Source organism: Zingiber officinale, chromosome 10A (assembly GCF_018446385.1).
Source record: "Zingiber officinale cultivar Zhangliang chromosome 10A, Zo_v1.1, whole genome shotgun sequence".
NCBI classification, from domain to species: domain Eukaryota; kingdom Viridiplantae; phylum Streptophyta; class Magnoliopsida; order Zingiberales; family Zingiberaceae; genus Zingiber; species Zingiber officinale.
In genome coordinates this window covers 10,888,890-10,912,755 of record NC_056004.1, presented here as the reverse complement: position 1 = coordinate 10,912,755, position 23,866 = coordinate 10,888,890, and the positions used below count along the sequence as shown (strand labels likewise).

The following is a 23,866-nucleotide window of genomic DNA, read 5'->3' as shown; positions in this document are numbered from 1 at the left end:
AGTAATGATGTGTTGCTAGATACCGCTCATTACTTATGCTCCTAAATGAGTTTAGGGGCATTGCCAACGTTACAAGAACCTATAGGGTCACACACTAAGGACAATTAGATGGAGATTTGGTGTAACACCCACTAAGCTTTTAAGATAAATATGAGAATGATGAACTTGCCTTAGAAAAATATTAGTAGAATGTTGAACCAAAAAGAAATAAAAAGAAATAAAAATAGGGAGTGGTCAAGGATTGAACCTTGAACCTCTCATGATGTAAATGATAGGATTAATGGGTAATAACCAGTTGGGATAGGAATAATATATTGATAGCAAAGGAGGGAAACTCATGATAAGGATGAGAGTAAAAGCTAGCCAAAAGAAAGCAAGAAAAGAGCAAGTGAAAGGCAACTTGCCTTCCTTCTTTTCTCTCCCTCTTCTTCTTCTTTTGCCGTGACTTAAAGAGGGGAATTAAGGGGATTCATCCCCCTTGTTTCATCATGAATGATGAGAACAAATAAATAAATAAAATAAAAAGAAAAATGAAAAAAAAGGGCTAAGGGAGAAGGAAAGCAAAAACCAATTTTACTACCTCTTCCCCCTTAACATAAAAGGGAGCATGTAAAGAGAAGATGTTATTTTTCTCTCATTTCTCTCATTCTCTCCTCTCCATCACCGAGAACCTCAGCCCCCTCTCCTCCATTTTCGGCCCCCAAAAACAAGGTTCCTCCTAGAATACAAGGAAGGCTATCAAGGGAAATCAAAGGAGGAGAACAAGAAGAAGAGACCTCTTCTTCCATCACCACACTTTAGAACCACAAGCGAAAAGGATGTAAGCTTCCCCTCACCTGTGGTACAAGGGATTTTAATGTGTTTTTGGATTTTATGAGGATTTTAAAACCTAGAAACAAAGTTATGAAAATTCGGCCAAAGAAAGAACTTGTTGATCCTAGGAATGCTTAATATAAGCTTTGAATCATGATAATTTTTCTATGCTTTGTAAGAAGGTTTTCTCTCATATTTTTATATATATGTGATGTTGGATTATGGATGTATCTAACCCTAGAGTTTCGGCCAAAAAGGTTTTATAAGGGCTAGGGAATTTAATTGTTTACCTAACTTGCACAAAACCCTCTAAATAAATGGTTAAGGATCCATTATCGTTTTCATACTTGAAGGTTACTTGGAACCAAAAGTATCCCACTTACAAGTTTCGTCCAAGGAAGGGTTTAGGGTTAGGAAGACTTTGAATTTAAACTCACCATGTTTATATGATAGAATATAGAATTTCTTAAAGAGTTGCATGCTTGTATGTTGATAGAAACTCATGAACATCACTTTTAATGTTTCGGCCATGGTAAGGTGGATGCTTTAGAATAGCTTGAACAGATTTTTAACATGCTCAAAACCTCCATGACAATAAGATATGAAAGTTGTTTGATGCTCCCATGCTTAATTAGAGTATAGGAAAATTGGTTGCATGATATATGTTAATTAAGACCACAAGGGTCCTAGCTTGTTTGTGAACCAAACTTGTATGTATAGTTTCTTTGATATTTTTGCCATAAAACTTGTTTAGGTTTTCCATACTTTAGGCCACCTAAAACCTAGTTTAAAGACTTGGAAGGTTTCGGCCAAACATATGCTATGAGATAAAGAAAGGAAAAACCTAGGAAACCTAAGACACAATTTAAATGTATGCTTATAGTGCTTGACTTTTATACATATTATGAAATGTGTTATGACTTTCTATGCTTTTATGCCATTTGAACAAATTCCATGCTTGATGAGGTTCGGCCATGTAGGGTTTAAAGACCAAGAAACCTTAAAATTTAGACCTCATGTGTTAAAGATGCTTCTTATGAAATTGAGATAACATGTTGATTGTGTTCACATGCTTATATATTTAACTATGATTCAAATGGACACCTTAAAGTCTCGTCCATGAAGGGATACATGCTTTAGAAACCCTAGAACTTACATTGAACATGCTCATGTCACTCTCCATGAAATATGAAATGTAGAAAGCTAAAAATTCACATGCTATATGTTGCTAGTGACCTAAATTGATGCTAAGGGAAGTTTCGGCCATGACCACTTGTATAATGCCATTTATAAATTTATACATGATGTTAGAGTAAGTTCACATGCTTGTATGCTTGCTTGAAAACCTAAATGAGTACTTGTAAGTTTCGGCCAAGACATAATTTTACGGGCTTAAAGAATTTAGGAACTAACTCAATTGTGCTTACCATATTCCTTGAAATAAATGCTATAAATATGGTTAAGGTTTCCATGCTTTATGTCATTTAGAACCTTGTTTCACACTTATTAAGGTTCGGCCAAATGAGGTTTAAGGACTTGGAGAACTTAGAGTCCAAGTAAATCTTGTTTATAATACTTCCTATGAGAATGATATGTGGATGAATTAGGTTCTACATGCTTGGACGTTGTTTAAAACCTAAATTGGCACCTAAGAGGGTTTCGGCCAAGATAAGAACCCAAGGGATTAGGAAGCTTAGTACCCAAATTAATCATGTTACATTGTTCCTTATGATTGGATGAGCACATGATACACTTTTATGCTTAGACATGTATGCTTGTGAGCTATACAAGATGAGAATTTCTACGATATGTTATGAGTTCAAAATATGCATGTTTTATGTTATGATATGTGGATAAATTTTACATGCTTTGATGATATGATATGAGCTGAAAATATGCATGCTTATGTTATGATATGTGGTTAAATTATGCATGCTTTGATGCTATGTTTAGTGCTTAAAATATGCATGCTTTCATGATATGCTATGTGGTTAAATTATGCATGCTTTGATGCTATGTTTAGTGCTTAAAATATGCATGCTTTCATGATATGCTATGTGGTTAAATTATGCATGCTTGATGATATGCTTTATGCTTAAGATATGCATGTTTTTATGATCTATGCCTAAGTGATGCATATTGTTATGATATGATGTATGCCTAAGTGATGCATATCTTTATGACATGATGTATGCCTAAGTGATGCATACCTTTATGATATGATGTATGCCTAAGTGATGCATACTTGTATGACATGATGTATGCCTAAGTGATGCATACTTTTATGATATGATGTATGCCTAAGTGATGCATACTTTTATGACATGATGTGTGCCTAAGTGATGCATACTTTTATGATATGATGTGTGCCTAAGTGATGCATGCTTTTATGATATATGATATGTATAAGTATGACATGTACTTTACTTTATATGGCTTGTACCAAGGGTGGGCTCCATAAGCGCCCCGGGGTCGATGGAATAAGACTCGGGCCTCGTTAGGGATGGGCTCCTAAGTGCCCCTAGGTCGATGGAGTAAGACTCGGGCCTAGTGTGTTTGCCTTGTGGGGTTCAAGACTTGCTACCTTGGATCTACATAGGTTGCGCGCAATATGTAAGTGGTACATAGCCGGGATCCCCTTTAAGTTGAGATTATGTTCAAATATATATGTAAGAAGAAATGGTTTTAAAGATCATGAGACATACACATGTTTTTCGGATACATGTTTTTCAAAATCATATTGCATATACCTTATGATGATTTATGATATGCCATGGTTAGATATGATTATGTTATGTTCCATGATATGTCCATGTGTATGATATGCCATGACTCCTTATGACGATATGCCATGATTAGATACGATTAGGTTATGCTTCATGCTATGCTTTACGCTATGATATGCCATGACTAGTTATGATTTCTTAATGTTGCATGATATGCTTAAAAGAGTATGTTACATTATGTCATGACTAGTTGAAATGATGCCATGTTGAGACATTCTTTGATTATACTATGATTTTCGGTTTTAGTGAGTAGGAAAGGAACTTACTAAGCCATGAGTGCTCACAGCTTACTGTCCTTGTACCACAGATAAAGGAAAAAGCTGGATGAGCTAGAGGAGCAGCAGGAGAGGCAAGGAGATGTGTGTGGCAGTGGCTAGGCAACCAAATAAGAACCTGCTTTTAAAACTTTTTAAGAACTATGCTTTGGTATCATGAATTGTAGTACCATATGTGTGACTTGATGTTATGTTTCTACTAATTTGATATCATGTTATTGAGGCCATGATAGTGTAGTTCGGATTTGATGAAAAGGAAAACAAAAGAAAAGTTTTTATTAAACTAAGAAAATTATTTTAAGTCTTCCGCTGTTTAAAAAAAAAAAAAAATTTTACATAGAGTATCGTAGCCCCGTCCCTTAGGGTTAGCAGGGAGGGAGGGTGTTACATTTGGTTCATACGATGAACCAAGAGGATTAGATTCATTTGATGAATCAAATTGGATTAAGAGTAATCGAAATTGGGCAAATTGAGTTAGACTCAAGTTGATTCATGTATTTAATGAGTCTAATTAAGATTATGACTCATTAGATCAATTTAATTTAATGAATTAGATTCATTATATTAAGTTGGCTTGAATCAAATGGTTAGATTAGATCAACCATGAGAGAGATTGAGTCAAGTTTGACTTGACTAGAGAGGAAGAGGAAGAGTCAAGTTTGACTTGACTCTTTGCCACATCATGAGTGAGGTGGCAAGATGTGGACCAATAGTGTTGTTCCACATCATCTTGCTTTGCCACCTCATGGAGGTTACAAGCCTCCATTGCATTTAATGTGGGTTGGCCACATTAAATGAGTGGAGGTTACTCATTTGCCACATCATTGTGAGGTGGCAAGATGTGGACCAATGGTAATGGTCCACATCTTCATGATGTGCCACATCATAGGAGTTACACAACACCTCTTAATGGCCTCCACTTAATTGTAATTAAGTGGAAATGGGGGTTACACAACCAAATGTGGCCGGCCACTTTAGTGAGGGGAATGAAATTCATTTGATTCTACTCCTCATTTACTCTTTTCTTCTTCCTCAAGCCCTCCCTCTCCCTCTCCTCCTCTTGCCGTGACCACACAAGGTGCTAGCACACCTTTTGTGTGTTTTCTCCATCTACGTGTTCGTGTGGATACTTCTAGAGGAGTATCTATTTTGATACTCTAGAGATCCGGCAATTCCTTGGACGAGCGGGAACGCGAAAGGGCACGCTTCGAAGGTATAACTCTCATCTAGTGTAGATCTAGAGTCTTTGAAACTCGTACTCGTATTTTTGTTCGGTTTTTCTTTTCACGGATCTACGGCTTTGGGTGATTCGGGGTTTCCGCGACGCGAAAAGCGGTTTTCGCGGCCCGAAAAACCCAACAGGTGCAACACAGAAGATCATGTTATCAGTTCCATATAAATTATAAATAGTAACTCACAACTAAGATGGAATGGGATAAACCATTGGAATGGTTGTAGTGTAATTTGGTATTAGTTTATCTTAACTATAAAATTACACTAGTACACTATGTGTGTATTGAGAAGGACCATTTCAAGGTTGTTTCTTTTTATACTGACTACATAAAAGAACAAAACCTGTGATATTATAGATGTGCATAATCTTAATCATGATATAATAACAAGCACATATACTTAATATGTATTTTTTTAATTTATCAATGGGGGAGATTTAGTTCGTTAAATCAATAGGCCTGATAAGTTAGGAAATAATATTATGTATATGGTGTGTTGTTGATTATAGAAGGAAACTGTGTCCTAGTAATCTAGGTTGATGATGTCCCCTTGAAGAGCTCATAATGATTGTCATGTAAACCCTGCAGGTCGACCTAGTCTGGCATGACAATGAAGTTGAGCGGTACTACTCTTGGAGCTAGATATTAATTAAGTGAGTTGTCTGTAACTCATATAATTAGTGGACATTCGATATCTTAAACACAGAGAGATTAATGCACTCATGATAAGAAGCCCATAATGTAATTTAGGATTGGTGTGGTAGTTCAATAATAACTCTTTAGTAGTATGAGTTATTATTGATGAACTTGAGTTGGGTGTTCGGGGCGAACACAGGAAGCTCAAGCTCATCGGGAGACCAAAACTAATTTCTCCTCTCGGTCCCTGTTATAGCCTCTATAAAGCCTTGTATCCACCAAGTCCACTTCTTACCCAAGTAATGGGTCGGACACATCCTTGCTTGGAGCAAGCGGGTCGGCCAAGCATTTGCTTGGAGCCCAAGAGGTGGCCGGCCAAGCCATGCTTGGTGTCCAAGCATGGGGCCGACCACACCATTAGAACTAAAGGGAGATTTTATTTTTTGTTAAAATCTTTCCTTTTGTAGCCATTCATGAAGGGATTTAAAAGAGAAATTTTAATTTTGAAATTTCCTTTTATAATCATCGTCATGTTTTTAAAAGAGAGTTTTAAAATTTTAAAATCTTTCCTTTTATAGCTATCTTCAAAAGATTAAAGAGAGCTTTTAATTTTCTTAAAATCTTTCCTTATTTGTAGTTATCTATAATGTTTAAAAGAGAGATTCTAATTTTTGATAAAACTTTCCTTTTTTGTAACCATGATTTAAAAAGAGAGGTTTTAATTAATTTTTCCTTTTCGTAGTTGTCTACATGTTTTAAAAGAGAGAGATTAATTTTAAAACTTTCCTTTATTGCCATGTACAATAGGAAATTTAGAAAAGAGAGCTTTTAATTGTTGTTAAACTTTCCTTTTTTTAAGGGGAGACCACAAATAAGGAAGTTTTAATTATGTTTAAAACTTTTCTTTTTTACCATAACCAAGAATTATAAAAGAGAATGAGAGGGTGCCTCATGAGAGACAACCTAAGCCTTGCCCCTCTCCTCTCTTCCTTGTGGCCGGCTCTCTCCCTTCTTCTTCTTTCTTTATTTTCTTTCCCATAAGGGTCGGCAACACCTTTCTTCTTGTCTCCTCTTTTGCTTCCTTAGGGCCGGCGGCATCAAGGATTAGAAAATCCTTGTGGCCGGTTGCTTAGAGAGGAAGAAGAAGAAGAGGAGAAGCACTTGGTGGCCTGTTGCTTGGAGGAGGAGAAGAAGAAGGAAATTTCCTATTTTAGCATCCCTTGGTGGCTTGAGAGTCTTGGAGGAGAAGAAGTGGTTCGGGTGGATTTCATCTTGGTAGATCGTCGCCCACACGACGTCCAAGAGGAGGAGAGGAATACAACAGAAGATCAAGAGGTCTTTTGTTTTCAATGAAAGGTACAACTAGTCTATTATCCCGCTGCGTACTAGTTTGTTCTCTTTGTGTGAATCCTGAAATACCAATACAAGAGGCTATCATTTTTAGGTTTAGAATTTCGTGTTTCGATCTTGTGCTTCTATTAAGGTCTATTTAGTTAAACCTAGGGTTACTGTAAGAAGTTAAATATCCAATTTCTTTGAAAGACTTTTGTCTAGGAAGTGGTGGATGATCCCATAACCAAGAAGGCCTAGTGCCTCGCTATGTTTAACCTGGAAACCAATCTTTGAAATAGATATTTAATTAACTTCTGTAATATGGTTTAACTTCTAAGAACACATAGGTTAAACTTGGAGTAAAAATGTTAAGTATCGTTTCCAATCCAAGTTTAACTTCTGATGTTAAGCATCGTTTGCAATCCAAGTCTAACTTCAGTGGAGCACATGGGTAGCTAGGTTAAGTTCTGTGCTTGTACAAATTTTTATACAGGGGAAACAGAATGGTGTTCTGAGAAGCAACCAACAATTGATATCAGAGCTAGGTTTATACCTCTGTGTGTTTGGGTTTCAGTTAAATTATGCACTTTTGATACACATATTTAGGCGGGATAATAGTAGGATGTGCATGTTGGTGCAAGTTCTACCAGAATCAAACCTGAGTTTTGATGTTGTCAAAGGTTCATGTTAAGTCTTGTTATGATCTAACAAGTTGACTGAGTGTGCAGGGTGTTTACTCAACCGAGAAAGACCTAGTTGGAGGCTAGGCAGGAGAAATCTTAGCAGATCATGGAACCCAGGTGCAAGTCCAAGATGGTCGAGGGGACCTGAAGCTTGACAGTGTGATCGAGAGGTCTGGAGGACCTAAGATCAAGGGAAAAGTCCTGGCGAGCCAATCAAGGCTGAGTGAAAAGTCCAAACTAGATTTGGTGGATATAAGTTTGGCAGGTAGGTTGAGGTAAACAACTGGATGAGCGACAGTGAGGTCAGGTTCCCGAAGGGAACAACCTTAGGTCGCTGATCCAACTGAAGAAACCAGGAAGGTTTCAAAGTTGAGATCAAGAAAGTTCTATTGTCTTACATTTTATTCCTGCATTATATTATTGCTCTAACATCTGTTTTGCAGGAAAGTTTTTCGTAACATTATGTTGCAGGTTCGATTGGATCGGTTGACTATACCAGTGGTTCGGTCGACCGAACAAAGCAAACTCAAAGCAGTAATTCAGTTCAGAATAGATCAGACTAGAGTCCGATCAAAGCATGGTCGGTCGACCGAAAAGTAAGATCGGTCGACCGAACCAGGGTGACTCAGCAAAGGATAGATCATCAGCAGCGAAAGGAAAAAAGGCTGATCGGTCAACCCAACCAGAGGACCGGTCGATCGATCCAATCAATATTAATGCTGTAATAAATAGAGATCTCGGCTGATTTCAACGAATAAGGAAAAAGCTTGTTTGGTCGACCGAAAGGCATAATCGGTCGATCGAACCATTAAAGACCAATAAATGCAAAAGATCGAGTCAGCTTCATACTTCATCCAGGAAGGAAGGGAGCGGGTTCGGTCGACCGAACATCCATCATACCTATAAATTGAGGCTCTAAGTCAGAGGCCAAATAGAACTTTCTGATCAACTCTTGTGCTCCTTTGTAAGCTGCTCACGCTTCACGTCGTCATCAAGTTTGCAAGCGACTTCATCCAACAGTGCCGACCGAGCTACGATTTACTACTTCTATTGTCGGTATATATTTTTTTGGTACTGCACTTAATTTCTGTAAGATAGTAGGAGTGTTACTATCTTACATATTTGTACTTGTACGATTCACTTCTTTCCGAGGATTTCGGAAAGAAGGATTATAATGCTTAGCCCATCGGTGTGGTCAAGGATCGCGGGCCTTCGAGTAGGAGTCGAGCTAGGCTCCGAAAGAAGTAAACGCTTTTGTCTTTCTTTATTTTCCATTTCTTAATTTTGAGTTTAAAAGATAAATAACAGTTTTAAAAAGACGTGATATTCACCTCCCCTCCTCTATCGCACTACTCGATCTATCAATTGGTATTAGAGCAGGTTAATTCTGAAATTTCTTAACCGATTTTCAAAGCAATTTTTAAAACTTATTTTCTTTTCTCTTAGAAATTTTTTTCTTCTTCTAGTTTCTTCTCAAGCACTACTAATCCCAAAACAAAAGTCTTGGAAATATTTTTCTCTTAATTTTTTCTTGCAAGAATGATGAACTCGTATCAAGAAGGGTACCCAGTACCATCCAACCTCCACTATTCAAAGGAGAAAATTTCAGTTATTGGAAGAATAGGATGGAGTGTTAATTGAAATCCGACATCAAGCGCTGGTTCACAGTTTTGAAAGGCTATACTCCCCCAACAAAGGACGGAACAACACTAGAACCAGACGAATGGACTCCCCAAATGATCAAGAAGGTACAACTGAACTACAAGGCGATCAACACCATTCAGTGCGGGCTCACAATGGAGGAGTTGAACCGAGTATGTCCCTACGACAACGTAAAAGATTTGTGGGACTCGCTAGTCAAGCTACACGAAGGAACCGACGACTCAAAGGTAAACAAACGAGATTTACTTTTAAACAATTTACTAAATATAAAAATGTTTCCTGGAGAAACGGCCTCGCAACTACACGCTCGACTGAAGGACATCCTAAATGGCCTCCACCTGATCGGGCATAGTCTTGAAAACTGCGACACAATAAGGTACGCTCTGAACGCCTTTCCGAGGAACGCTTTGTGGGCATCAATTATAGATGCGTACAAGGTTTCCAAAGATCTTTCAATTCTTAAGTTAGACGAGTTATTTTGCGAATTGGAATTACACGAACAGTCTAACACAAGCCATGTCGAGAAAGGTGTAGCTTTGTATGTAGGTTCAAGCAAGGAGACAAAATAAAAAAAAAAGAACAAGTCAGAAAGCGATTCAGATTCTGACTCAACGAATGAAGAGGAATTAGTCAAGATGGTCCGAAGATTGTTGACCAAGAAGAAATTTAGAAGAAGCACCAAGAAGACTCCACCGAACCAGATCCAAAACAAATCAGAAATGATTTGTTATGGATGTAACAAGAAGGGGCATTTCAAAAATGAATGCCCAAATTAGAAAGAATAAAGACCCAATGTAACACCCCACCCTCCTCCCTACTAGTCTGTGAGGGTGGAGCGCTACTAGACTACTAACTTTTCTTAACTAGAGTTGCTCACATGTAGATAATATTACTTGAAACTCTCAAAAACTCAAAACAAATAATAAGTAGCAGCGGAAAACCTAAATAACTCATCTCAACATTCTACTAAAGCATATGTTCACAACTAAAGCATATCAATCTACACATGCATGTGAGAATAATACAACTCAAAGAAAATGGAACTAAGGTGCGTAGCAATTTAAATGGAAAAGTTCTAAATACATAAAAATATTCTAAGAACAAAACAACCTAAATTTTACAACCAGTCTTAAACACAAAAACTTAATAAATTCTTTAATTAAGGTCCCAAGGCTTCCATAGTCCAAACATCACACATCCATCCGCACCTCCTTGTCGCCTTCCTTCGATATAGCTTTTCCTTTCCTTTGTCTGCAGTAAGAGGAAATGCAACTATAAGCAAAAATGCTTAGTAAGCGCTATCTAACTCACAAAACTCGAATATGCATGTGAATAGGAAGAAATCTAAAAACTAAATACTTTAAAAGAAATACTACACATGCTCATCTAATAGCAAAGGAAATAAACATACTAAAATGCTAAACATGTAAAGTTGCTCATGCTCATTGAACAACATGCTAGCATAAAAGAAAACTAAACTTGCTAAATTTTAAACTTATGTGAAGCTTATTTCACTTGTTTAAAATCTTATACTTTTATACTTTAAAATAATAATCTCTTGGGCCTAGGCTTAGTACCAATGCGCGCTCCCTTATAGAAACTGAGGTAGCGAGCCACCAGTTCTATGAGGGTAAAGACCTTGGTCTTACCAGGGCCGAGACCTCGGAAACGGTCACCTGGATTTGTTTAACGACAACCTCGGAAGTCGGGTACTAGCCTCTTCAAGTAAAATACTTCTTACTTATTAATATCTTTAATAAGGAGAATGCCTCGGCAATTAAACAACAAGCTTAAACAAACTGTTCGTATTCATTGCATATATATAGAAAACTAAAACTAAATGCTTTTATGAAATTTGCAACTGACATGCTTACTAAAAATCTATAACTACAGGTTAAAGAATCACTAACAAAGAATCTAACAGCATGTTAAACAATTGATAGCAAAAAGGGTCTAATTAAGCCACAGAAATCCAACAGAGCACTCCCAAAGGTAAAGCTATTTATGCCTATTGCATAGCACAAACCAAAACTGCACAGTAATCTCTAAAGGAAACTGCCCGTGCCTCCTTTATAGCACCAACCGAATTCCATAGAAGCTTCAAAAGGAGCTGCTTTTACCCTTTTTCCATTGCACAATACCAAGTTAAGATTGCTGGAATGTTTTTAACATAAAGACCTATATAAAACTTATTCACAGCTTATGTTTTTATAGAGTAAAGGAAATCTTTAAGCATGCTACAAAAACAAACCAAAACCACAATCCATTCTTCCTGTTCAGTGCCACGGCAGGAAACCAAAAGGAACAAAATGCTCAACATACTTATCCTTCTCATGTTCTTTCTTTGAGACTCACGGCAGCAAACCCTAAACCATGATCTTTACAGCTAAATTCGAAAACAAGGAGAAACTAAATCCCTAGGAAATCCAAATTTCCTCACGGCATATTCTGGAAACCAAAAGAAACTCTAAATGAAAGCTCGAAACTACCCTTACTGCAGGTGAGTAGCACTTACATCGGTCTTGGACTTACAACCAAACAAGAAGCTTCTAGGGTTTGCGGAGAGGCTTGCTGTTCAGCGATCTCTTCGTGTCCGCATGCTCCTCTCGACGAAACAGTAACGAACGGGTGAAGATCTCCCGAAAACACCCCTTCGCCGGCCACCGGAGACAAAACCCTAGCCTCAGCTTTGTTTTCCGCCCAAGCACCGCCGTCGCACGCGAGAGAGAAGAGAAGAGAAGAAGTTTAGGTCACCGCAAATAAATCCCTAAGTTCTCCCTTTATAACTCGAGTATTCTGTTACCAACTATTGCTTAAATAAATTTCACTATCTATTTTAGCAGCATGGCCCTGCTGGGTTCTTGGTCATCACACTTCGCTTAAGTCTCGGGTCGGGTCGGAGGTCGTGGGTTCGAACCACGACCGAACCTCTTTATTTTTTGAAACTTCTTTCTTTTGGTAAAAATAACAAACGAAATCCGAAAATTACATAAAAATACTCTAAAAATTCCTAAAAATCTCTAGAATATTTCTTAAGCATTTCTAAGTATTTTTAAGCACTATTATGACTCGTAATGAGGAAATTTAGGTTGTTACAATCCCCCATACCTTATAAAAAGTATGTCCTCGAACTTAGAATAATTCTGGATATCTCTGTCTCATACTGTCCTCATGCTCCCAAGTAGCTTCCTCGTGCTTCTGGTTCTGCCAGATGACCTTCACTAGTGGTACCTCTTTATTCCTTATTCTCTTAACTTCTCTATCCACTATCTGTGTAGGTCTGTTCTCATAGCTAAGATCCTCCTGGATCTTCACTGACTGTGGCTGAATCACTTGGCTAGGGTCGTGGAGACACTTCTTTAGCATGGAGACATGAAATACATTATGTATTGCTGACATGTCTTGAGGTAAGTCCAGCTTGTAAGCTACTTTCCCAATCCTTTCTGTGATCAGGTAGGGTCCTACGTAGCGGGGACTTAACTTGCCCTTCTTGCCAAATCTCATCGCTCCCTTCATCGGAGCAACTTTGAGAAAAACTAAATCCCCTACTTGGAATTCAAGTGGCCTACGGCGTGCATCAGCATAACTTTTCTGTCTACTCTGGGCAGTCTCAATTCTCTGTTTGATCTTCTGGATAGCCTGAGTGGTTTCATCTATCATTTCAGTTTGCTTGTCCAATTCTGATTCCATCTCTTTTCTTTCTCCAGCCTCCAACCAACATATAGGTGATCTACACTTTCGACCATACAGTGCCTCGTAAGGTGCCATCTTGATAGTGGCCTGGTAGCTATTATTGTAGGCGAATTCAGCTAAGTACAGATACTTGCACCAACTGCCCTTAAAATCTAATGCACAAGCCTTGAGCATGTCTTCTATGTTGGTGTGGTTAGCACTAACAATCTAACTCAGGTTTTTATGAATGACAAATCGGGTTAAGTTTGGTTTGTCATGATCTAACACTCTGACCGAGTGTGCAGACGAAGTCCAGACAGGTCAATAGGCAGACCGGATGTCTGGCACGAAGTCCAAGCGGGTCGAAGGACTGACCGAACGCTTGGCGAGAAGTCCAGCTAGGTCGACGGACTGACCGGATAGCTGGCGAGAAGTCCAAGCAGGTCGACGGGCTGACCGGATAGATGGCGAGAAGTCCAGATGGATCAAAGGGTTGACCGGACATCTGGAAGGTGAGTAAAGGTAAGTCACTGGAAGGGAGTGACTGTGAGGATGCCTTCCCGGGAAGGGAACATTAGGCGTTGATCAGGCTTAGATCCATTTCGGATATCTAAGTCGAGATCGTGACTAGATTCCGGTCTAGGAAAGACAGAATCTAAGACATAATCTTCTTTGATTAAAGTATAAACTGTGCTAACATCTTATTTTGCAGGATATACATATTGTTTACCTCGGACTAACTCTTTCTTGCAGATAAAGGAGCTTCTGGAGAAAAAGTGGTCCGGGCGCCCGGAAGGGATTCGGGCGCCCGGGAGGTAATTTCTATCCCTGGCGTGCGTCGACACGTGGAGCTCGTTGGTTAGGCGGGCTACGTCACACCAGGGTGCTCGGAAGGGATCCAGGTGCCCCGAGCATCATATAAAAGGAGGGTCAGAGGGGAGCTTCAGATACAACTGAAAAAAAGAGATCTTCTACTGCTTGCTCTGCTTCTCTGCGCTCCTACGACGCTAACGAAGTTCCGACAATGCAATTCTTCTTTCCGATTTACTTTTTTGTCGGTATTTCCTTTTTATTAGCATTTCCTGTACGCAGGTTGTAATAAATTTCGAATTGCTAGTGATTGCCCACCGAAAGCACTCAAAGAGTGCGGGCCTTGGAGTAGGAGTCGACACAGGCTCCGAACCAAGTAAAACTGGTTCTGTGTTAGCATTGATTTTCTATTTCCACTGTGTTTATACTCGAACGAATTTTACATTCGATATTCACCCCCCTCTATCGAACGTCTATGTAACAACCCGCCCTTCTTACTACTACTCCCTAAGGCGAATGTTACCTAACTACAACTCTCTATCTAGTGTCACTGACGCTATTAATAGAGTCAGTTAGATTTATCACGGTTCAGAGGAATTTCTACCAAAAAATTCCGGCAGAGTCTCCCCTGTACCGGTGACCAAATCCAAAATACACAAGATATATATACACAGCCACATGCGGCTGGATCACAATATTATTCACAACCACGCATTAATATATCATATTCTACTCAAAAACTAAACTAGCAATAAGAATTAAACTCAAAACTCTCAGAACAAAGCATAACAAGCTACAATGCACTTCGAACTCAAGCATAAACTCATGATTTCATAATAGGAATAAGGAAAATGAACTAGACATAAACTCTAAATGAATCAGTCTTGCTGGTCCCCTCTGGATCTCTCCATAGTCCAATCACCACACACATTCATCATCACCACCACCCTGTCGCCTCCCTTCATACCTTAGCTTTTCCTTTATCTGTGGTAGGAGGAAAAAAAAGAAAAGATCTATAAGCGAAAACGCTTAGTAAGTACTAACCTATCTCACAAAACTCGAAATGCATAAATGTAATGCAATAATACTGAAACTGAAATGCTAAAGCAACTCTGCATGTGCTCATGGTATACAGAAAATGAAACTGAATACTAAACATGCTCACCATCTAACAGGATAATAAGAAATGAACACTGTAAGCTTAGAATTAAAGAAACTAACTTTTTATTTATTCTAAGCATAAAACTTATTATATTTTCTTATATCCTTGTAATAGAAATTATTCTTTTAATTCCTATCTTTTACTCACTTCTTCTGTCTTTCTTCTTTCTTAACTTTTCTTTACCTTTCTTTTCTTTTCTTTTCTTTGGGCCCAGGCTTAGTACCATCTCATGCGCGTTCCCTAATAGGTTGGGGTTGCGAGCCACCAATCCTAAAAGAGCAGACCTCGGTCTACCAGGGCTAAGACCTCGGAAATGGTCACCTGGATTTGTTTAACGACAAGCTCTTGGATGTCGGGTACTAGCCTCTTGCTTGACTTACTTGTTATCTTTCTTATTCTTTTATCTTCCTTATTATCTTTTATTAAAGATTGTGGGAGTCCTTTAAATATACTTAACAAGTATGGGTGTATAATCAACTAACCATGCTATATAACAGAATAAAACAAGTAACTTAAAGCTTACTGATCATGCTATAAGCTAAACTAAAGAAAGAAATTTAAAGCCTTTGAATCATACGGTGAAAACATGGCAAAGGATGCTATTTTAGTGCTTCTAAACATGCTGTAAAATCAAGTATGGAATGATTCTAATCATGCTATAAATAAAGCAAAAGGAAGCTAACTTTGGGCTTTCTAAGTATGCTGTAGTAAAAGCAATATATGTAACTCTACACTTTCTATCATGCTGTAGAAACAGAGCATGGAATGCTACTTTAAGGGCTTCTAAAACTGCTATTAAAACATGACAAAGAATACTACTTTAAGGCCTTTAAACATGCTATACAAAATGAGGTAACATGCTACTTTAAACTTCTTAAACATGCTATAAACGAAGCGTAAAGGAAACTAATTTCTTGGCCTTCTAAGTATGCTGTAAAGACAAGTATAGGATGCTACTTAGAAATTCTCATCATGCTGTAATGGAAGCAAAGGAATGCGACTCAGGTTTTATAAGCATGCTGTCCAAAATATTTACTTATCAAACTTAAGTATGTACAACATGACCCTAAAATAAAGAGGTTCATGAACAACATACGCTCAAGAATAAAATGCATACAATTCTAATTAGCACTAAACCATTCTACTTGCTCAATTAGCCTAGACGATACTTGGAGTTCCCTATGCAGGTCACGGCATAAACCCAAACTTCATGTGCAGGTCACGGCAGGTATCAAGGCTTCCTGTGCAGGTCTCGGCAGCACTCGGATGGCACCAAAAATCCACCCACTTCAACCCCGCAAGCTCAAATCATGCTATACTTAGGCTTAAAACCGAAATCTACAACCCTCATGTTAAAGGATGTTGTTCGGCTATGAACAGGGCATGGAAAGAAAACAAAACCGAGCTTACAATTCTACACGGCAAGCAAAAATCCGAAAGCAACCATACAAAACGAAGCAACTCCTACCACAGGTGAGAGTAGTACTTACTGAGGGTTCTTGGACTTACAACCGAAGGAGAGGGAGGTCTAGGGTTCCCAAAGCTTGAAACTTTCGACCTCTTCTTGTGCCCGCGCGCTCTCCTTGCCGAGAGAAGTTCGGCTTCGTGAAGAATCCGTGGAGGAGAGAGCTCGCCGGCCGCCGGAATCGCCTAGGTTTGAGCTGCGGTCTTCGCCCGAGGAGAGGAGACCGACGCCGCAGGAGAGGAAGGGATCGCGAGATTAGGTCACGGGAAAATAATTCCCTTCTCCCCTCAACTTATCCCTTTTATAACCTAGGTTTAACTTTGCCCTTTACTATGACTCATATATATCTGCTTCATACTTATTAACAAACCACGCGTAGCCCAGTTGGTTGGCTGCGTCCGATTTGGTCGGGTTCGGCCGGAGGTCTTGGGTTCGAGTCTCACCTTCAACGGTTTTTGTCACAACTTCTCTTCTTTTTGTAACCCCACCAAACGACCTCCAAAAATTACGTAAAAATACTCTAAAAATCTCTAGAATATTTTAAAAGCATTTCCGAATATTTTTATGGACTTTTAGGTCTTGAAATGGGAAAAATTGGGTCGTTACAGTCTATGATCCAACAAGTGGTATCAGAGCAGGTACCGCTCTGATTTGGTGCAACCACCAATCAGACAAGGGGGGGGATTTTCTTTTATTTTTTCTTCCTTTCGCTTTAAGTCTTATGTTTAATTCCAAACTAATATTATTATCCTTTTGGAAAGTTTTCTCGTTGCAATTAAATCTAAATTGGTGCAACACCAATTTAGTTCCTTTATTATCTTTTAATTCTTCCTGCACTGCTAATCCAAGACCAAGTCTTGGGAATTTTCCTATCTATTTGTTTAATTGTGTGTAGGGATTAAAATGTCTCAGCTTGAAGGCTTCAGGACAGTACAACCTCCCCTTTTCAACGGGGGCGATTTCCCGTACTGGAAGAAGAGAATGGAAGTGTATCTCAAGACGGACTTCGACCAGTGGATTAGCGTCACCAGACCCTACAAAATACCAGTAGACAGTTCCGGGAACCTACTGGATCCAGAAGATTGGACATCAGACCTAAAAAAGAAGGCATCAACAGAGAACAAGGCAATCAACACCCTACAGTGCGGATTGACTAGAAAGAATTAAACCAGGTCGGACCACATAAGAACGCCAAAAAGCTGTGGGACAAACTGATCGAGCTACACGAAGGAACCAGCGATGCTAAGGCAACAAAAAGGGATTTACTCTTAAATAAAATATTTAATATAAAAATATAGGAAGGGGAAACTACAAGTCAGCTACACGCGAGGATCAAGGACATCCTCAACGGGCTCCACGCGATAGGCCACCAAATGGAGAACCGGGACTTAATAAGGTATGCACTGAATGCGTTTCCACGTAATAGTTTGTGGGCATCTATTGTGGATGCCTACAAAATTTCTAAAAACTTATCTAAACTTAAATTAGACGAGTTATTTTGTGAATTAGAACTACACGGACAAAATAACGTCAGGACCGAGAAGGGTGTAGCTTTGTTTGCAGGTTCCTCCAAGGAGAAGATAAAGAACAAGTCTGAACCTGAAGATGACTCTGATCAGAACTCTGAAGATGAAGAGCACCGGTGAACTTGGTAAGGAAAATGTTCACCAGGAGGAAAAGGAGCTTCAGCAAAAAGGACCTTCAGAGGATCAATTCTCCAACTGACCTGAGGAGCGTGACATGCTTTGGATGCAACAAAAAGGGTCACTACAAGAACGAGTGTCCGAAATTGAAAAACGAGAAACCAAGGACGACCAAAAAGAAGGCTCTTAAAGAAACATGGGACGACACTTCCTTGAATGAATCGGAAGCCGAAGAACAGAAGAACAAGAGTTACCTCGCGCTGATGGCCCGCGAAGAAGAATCGGAGGAAGAATCGGAAGACGGGTCCAAACCCGAATCGAGCCACGAGTCCGTACTCGTTTCCGAAGGTTCCGAAGAGGTATTCCTAAACTTAAACCGGAAGTTTTTTAAAATTATTTTTTGCTTAAACAATAAATTAGTTAAAATAGAAAAAGAAAATGAGTTGCTCTTTGAAAAAAAATCAAAATCTCAAGGAACAAATAAAAAATTCAAATCCAACTCAAGATCTAACACTTGAGGAGGAAAATTTATCACTAAAAAAATGAAATTAATAATTTAAAAGAAATGTTAGAAAAATTCACAACAAGATCCAAAAACTTAGATTTAATATTAAATAATCAAAAAGCAATTTATAATAAAACCGGACTTGGCTATAAGTCAAGCTCAAATAAAACATTCAAGTCATTAATAACCCAACACAAACCAACAAATCAAGCTTGGGTTCCGAAAGCGTGTTTAATCATGCAAGTAGGACTTAATCAATACTACATACCTAAAGAAAAAATATTTTATATAAACTAGAACAAATCAAGTCAAAGACCAAAATACAAACCTAAACCAAAAAATTTAAAATCTAAACATAGTAAAACTCAACAAAATGTAAACTATCACCAAGTAAAATATAATTACAAAAGAAATAGACATAAACCAAGAACAAAATTAAATTAAATGACCATTAATTAAGGGGGAGGCTCCAGAATAGCTGGCACCTCCAAAACTAAGCTACCCGGCAGGGTAACCCTAACCAACCTACCCGACAGGATAATTAGGATTAGTTAAAAAGGGTTCAAGTTTAACTTGAAAAATGGTACTGGTGAAATATTGGATGATAGTACGTTAGGGAAGCTTAGTCTATGCATGTCTAGTAAGATATGGCTTCGACCTGGTGCATTTGGCTAAGTGGAACTGACCGAAGCTACCCTTTATGAATCCTAACCAGTTAGACCAAGGTTTTGTACTAAGTTCAGTGGATAGGACTATTTGGAAAACCTCGAAGGCATGGTTACTTTAATGATGTCCGAGTGACTCACCATAGCCCAGAAGTTTATCCAGAGAACACCTATTTGTTAAACCCAAAGCCAAACCTGAATCTAACACAAGTTAAAAACAAACTCTAAAATTGAATCTAATTCATCTCACAAAATCATAGGATTCACTGATTGAAAACATAGATCGGGTGAGATGACTAAGAACATCAAATTTAAATTAAAATTAAATTAAATTAAAATTAAATTTAAATTTAAATTTAAATTAAATTAAAATTAAATTAAATTAAATTAAATTAAATTAAAATTTATTTTAAAAATTAAAACTTAAAGTTTTTTTTAACTTAAAATCTATTTTAAAAAAAAATTAAAACTTAATTTTTTTAAAAAAAAAAACTTAAAAATTACTTTAAAACTTAACGTAACTTTTTTTTAAGTCTAATAGTTAGACTAACCCCAATTCCTACCTATTGTAGGAAACTAAGTGGATTTTGGATAGTGGTTGCTCCAAATATATGACTGGAGATCACACAAAATTCACTCAACTCACCTACAAAAGCCTAGGAACAGTTTCCTTTGGGAACAACGGTAAACTCAAGGTAACTGGTATAGGTAATATCGAACTAAAAATTGACTTTATTATTACAAATGTTTTACTTGTTGAAAATTTCAAGTATAATCTTTTGAGTATCAGTCAACTGTGTGATACTAGGTATAAGGTTAGGATTTTATCTACAGAATGCTTAATCAAACACCTAGACAACTCTAACATAAGCCTAAAAGGGTTTAGGAAAGACAACATCTATGCGATTAACTTAACCACTTCTTCAATTAAGTGTTATTTAACACAAAAAGAAGAAACCTGGTTATGGCATAGAAGAATGTCACATACAAACTTCAGAAATATAAGAAGACTAAATGGACTAGTTAGAGGACTACCTGTGAGATATCGGAAAATTTAATTAATAGGGTTATTTGAGAAATAGCCTTATAAACTTTTCCGGAATTTTTGGAAATTTTCTAGGAATTTTTCGAAACTTGTACGACGAGTTTTGAGGGGATCGTTCTGCGGGTGCGGATAAAGCCTGTTTGGGATACCCGTTTAAGTGAGGAAATGTTTAATATATAAATTCCTTTATTTCCTTTTCTCCTAAAACCAAATCGCCGATTCTCCACCCGACTCGAACTCTTTCCCCTCTTCTCCTCTCGCTGTTCTCTCACGGATGAACCGAAGCCGACGAAGTTTCAGCGACCGTCGACGTCGACTGAGGAGTACATCGTCGGAGATCGACAGAATCGGCGGAGTCTAGGGATGTCTTCGGTCGAGGGGTGTCTGTTCCGATGAGTTCTGCGGCCGATTCTCCCCGCCCCTGATCGATCGTGTGTGCCGAACCCTAGTTCCAGTTTCGCGCCGCTGGATGGAGCTCAGATTTGGTCGATGCCTTTCGTCTCTGAGCTGTAGACACTCACGTTTCCTTGCGCCGATCACTGATGTCACTGGATCAAGCGAGAGCCACTCGATCGCCGGCGTGAAGGGGGCAATTAGGGCATCAAGGGTGAGAAATCCGAACCCTATTCTTTCTATTCCTTTGATTTGTGCCCTAGCTTCAGACTTATACCCTTTGATTCTTCCTATTGACATCGTGGGATCAGATCTTGATCCTCTTCTTTGAGGTTGATTTAGGTCACGGATTAGGTGAATTCCTTGAAGACAACCGAATGAGGTAAGGCTTGGTCGAGAGATTCTATGAATTCAAGGATTTTTTTTCTGCGTTTATGGTGCTCTCTCTGTCTGGTCTAGGAGGATGCTTCGGATAAACCTAGTGATGGATCTTCCTTGAGAAGAACTTCTTCTTCTCCAATTCTTGTGGCTGGGGTCTTTGGTAGCTCTCGGGTGAAGAGGTAAGGTGCATAGTTGTTGTTGGAAATGAGTTAGTGATGTGTTGTTTGGTTGAATTCTGATCCCTCCTTGATCCGGGTGGTGAACAACAGCTTGATTTGGGATCAATTGAGGTGAGTGTGATTCTGGTTGTAGGATTCAGTAGATACATTGCTGTATTTTTGCTTCTAGGACAAATTTTTGGAAGGATTGATGTATGAATGCTTTGGTAGCTGTTGGCAGGGTTATGGTGGGAGCTGTGAGTGTGGATCAGCTACAACCTTCCAAGGTAAGTGATGTATCAATGAGGTATTTCTGATTGGATTGGAATTGTTGATGATGATGTTAGGTTGTTGTAGATTTATGAAAGAGATTTGTTATTGGATTAAAGGATGTGTTGATTTGGAGGATTAGTCAGAGATCAGTTTTGATTAGAGTGATCTTATTGGGTTAGGGATTTTATTTAGCTATTTAATTCATATAAATTTAGCTAAATAAAATATAAATATATTGATTGCTGCAGGACTTGGATTCGGGACGAGAGTCTCGACGCGGGATTACTTGGCACGATCTACGATTTAAGGCGGGTATTTCTTCCTTGCCTCTATGTAGATTTTTATTTGAGCTTAGTGCATGGTTTTATGTGATGGTTTAGGATGCTTTATCTTATATCGTGTTCGTTTGTTGCTTTCCTGCTTGATACCGATGCTTGACCCTTGTGATGATCTATTTAATTCTTATACAGTCTACACTTTGGATTATCTATACTCTGTGGTATTTGTGTACATGTAGAGTATGTTATGTAGGGGTTACTTCATTGGTGGTATTCATATGAGGTTTGTCCATTCGTATGTCGTGTATACTTCTGTCTGGTGTGATGATTGGAGTTGTGTTGATTGTATGTCTGTGGTTTATACACGTATTTGATGTGTTTTTACTGGAGGATACATGGTGATTGTACACGTGGGGTTGTGTAGGTGTGTCTGTTGGGGTTATTGGAGATTTTTGGTTGACTATACATGTGTAGTTATATACATATGTTTGGTGGGATATATGGAGGTATCATGATGATTATACTCATGTTGTGGGGTACTTAGGTGGATTTAGAGTTGCATGGATGATGACGGTGTCCGTATCATGATTGTATATATATATCATGTTCATCATTCATGGCATACTGACGACTATCGTCTCCCTTGTAGTTGAGAGGGTTGTCAGTCTTTTATAGCCGTCCATTCGGCCACTGATGGAGAGTGGTAATTTGGAGTGGAGCTAGTCCTGTCGTGCTTACTCCGCCGCTCAGTGTTCTGTCAGCCTCGACCACTCTGGAGTAGTGAGTCTTGAGGGTACAGTTGTCAGAGGGCTAGAGATGTGAGTGGTCAGGGACCCTTAGCTATGTAGTTATATAACTACTTAGCTGACCGTCCGCTTCGGCCGCCTATAGCGGTGCTGGTACTGGAGGCTAGTACGGTTTGTCACGGACCCAAGCCTCTCGGCCATACAGGGGTCGTGGTGTCTAGAGAGGTGGCGGGGGTGACCATGGAGCATGCATGCACATTGGCATTTGATGCGCGGTGCATCTTTGGAGATATATTTGCATACATGCTTAGTAGATACTAGTTGCATGTGTTTGTGGTATGTTGCATTTGTTTGCGATATGATTGTTGCATATGGTTGTCATGCTGCATACATGTCATTTATTTTACATGTATTTGCAGTCGTATTTATATTGCACAGGTGTCACGAGTAGGTCGGTTGCAGATCTGGTGAGTTTACTGACCATTATACCAGGTGTTGATTCCAGATTGGGTATGTATCTATCATTATGTCAGTTGTGGTTTGTACAGTATGTATGTTAGGTTAGTAGGTCTGATATGTTCAGATGCATTGGTTATGATAGTATGATCATGTTTCTTATTTCCCTACTGAGACTGTATACCTTTGATCTCTATGTTTATGTATAGACCATGCACTATCTTTTCTATTACCCGCTGAGTTACCTATACTCACCACCGCATGTATATCTTTATGTTTTCAGGTAGATGGTTGGAGTGTCGCTCGGAGTATCCTGTCTGCCGGGTCCTACGTCACATCCGAAGGTCGTTTTGGTTTTGTATATGTTTTATTTGTATTTGTTGTATTTGGTGGGTTGTTGTATTTGTGTTGATGTGGTTGTTGTATAAAGCCTAGCCGGCTAGCAGTGTGTTGATTGTGTTGTATTGGGCTTTCCGTTTTCGTTTTTCCGCTGTGTTGGTTTTTAGTATAGCCGTGTGGGCTGTTTTATATATAACTGCGTGGTTGTGATTGTTTCATTCCAGCCGTGTGGGCTGTTATTATAACTGCGTGGTTGTGAATAAAAATATTCCAGCCGCATGTGGCTGATGTATTTTGCTTGTATTGATGCTTCAGATTGTCACCGGTACAGGGGAGATGCTACCAGATTTTTGTCTGGCAGAGACTCCTTTGGGGGCGTGACATTACCAAAATTACCTAACCTTGATTCAACCATATGTAATACTTGTCAACAAGGTAAGCAAACAAAATCTACCC

At 38.7% G+C, this 23,866-nt stretch overlaps 1 long non-coding RNA gene across 2 annotated transcripts; it reads left to right on the top strand.

Annotated features, from left to right (window-relative positions):
* The first annotated feature begins 21,235 nt into the window (after positions 1-21,235).
* LOC122026126 lies at positions 21,236-21,606 on the top strand. 2 transcript variants are annotated; one of them, XR_006124032.1, is made up of 3 exons: positions 21,236-21,339; positions 21,430-21,450; positions 21,560-21,606. It is a non-coding gene; the product is annotated as an uncharacterized LOC122026126 (long non-coding RNA). The 2 variants fall into 2 exon arrangements; XR_006124030.1 differs by having other exon boundaries at positions 21,238-21,339; positions 21,550-21,606.
* Positions 21,607-23,866: the final 2,260 nt, after the last annotated feature.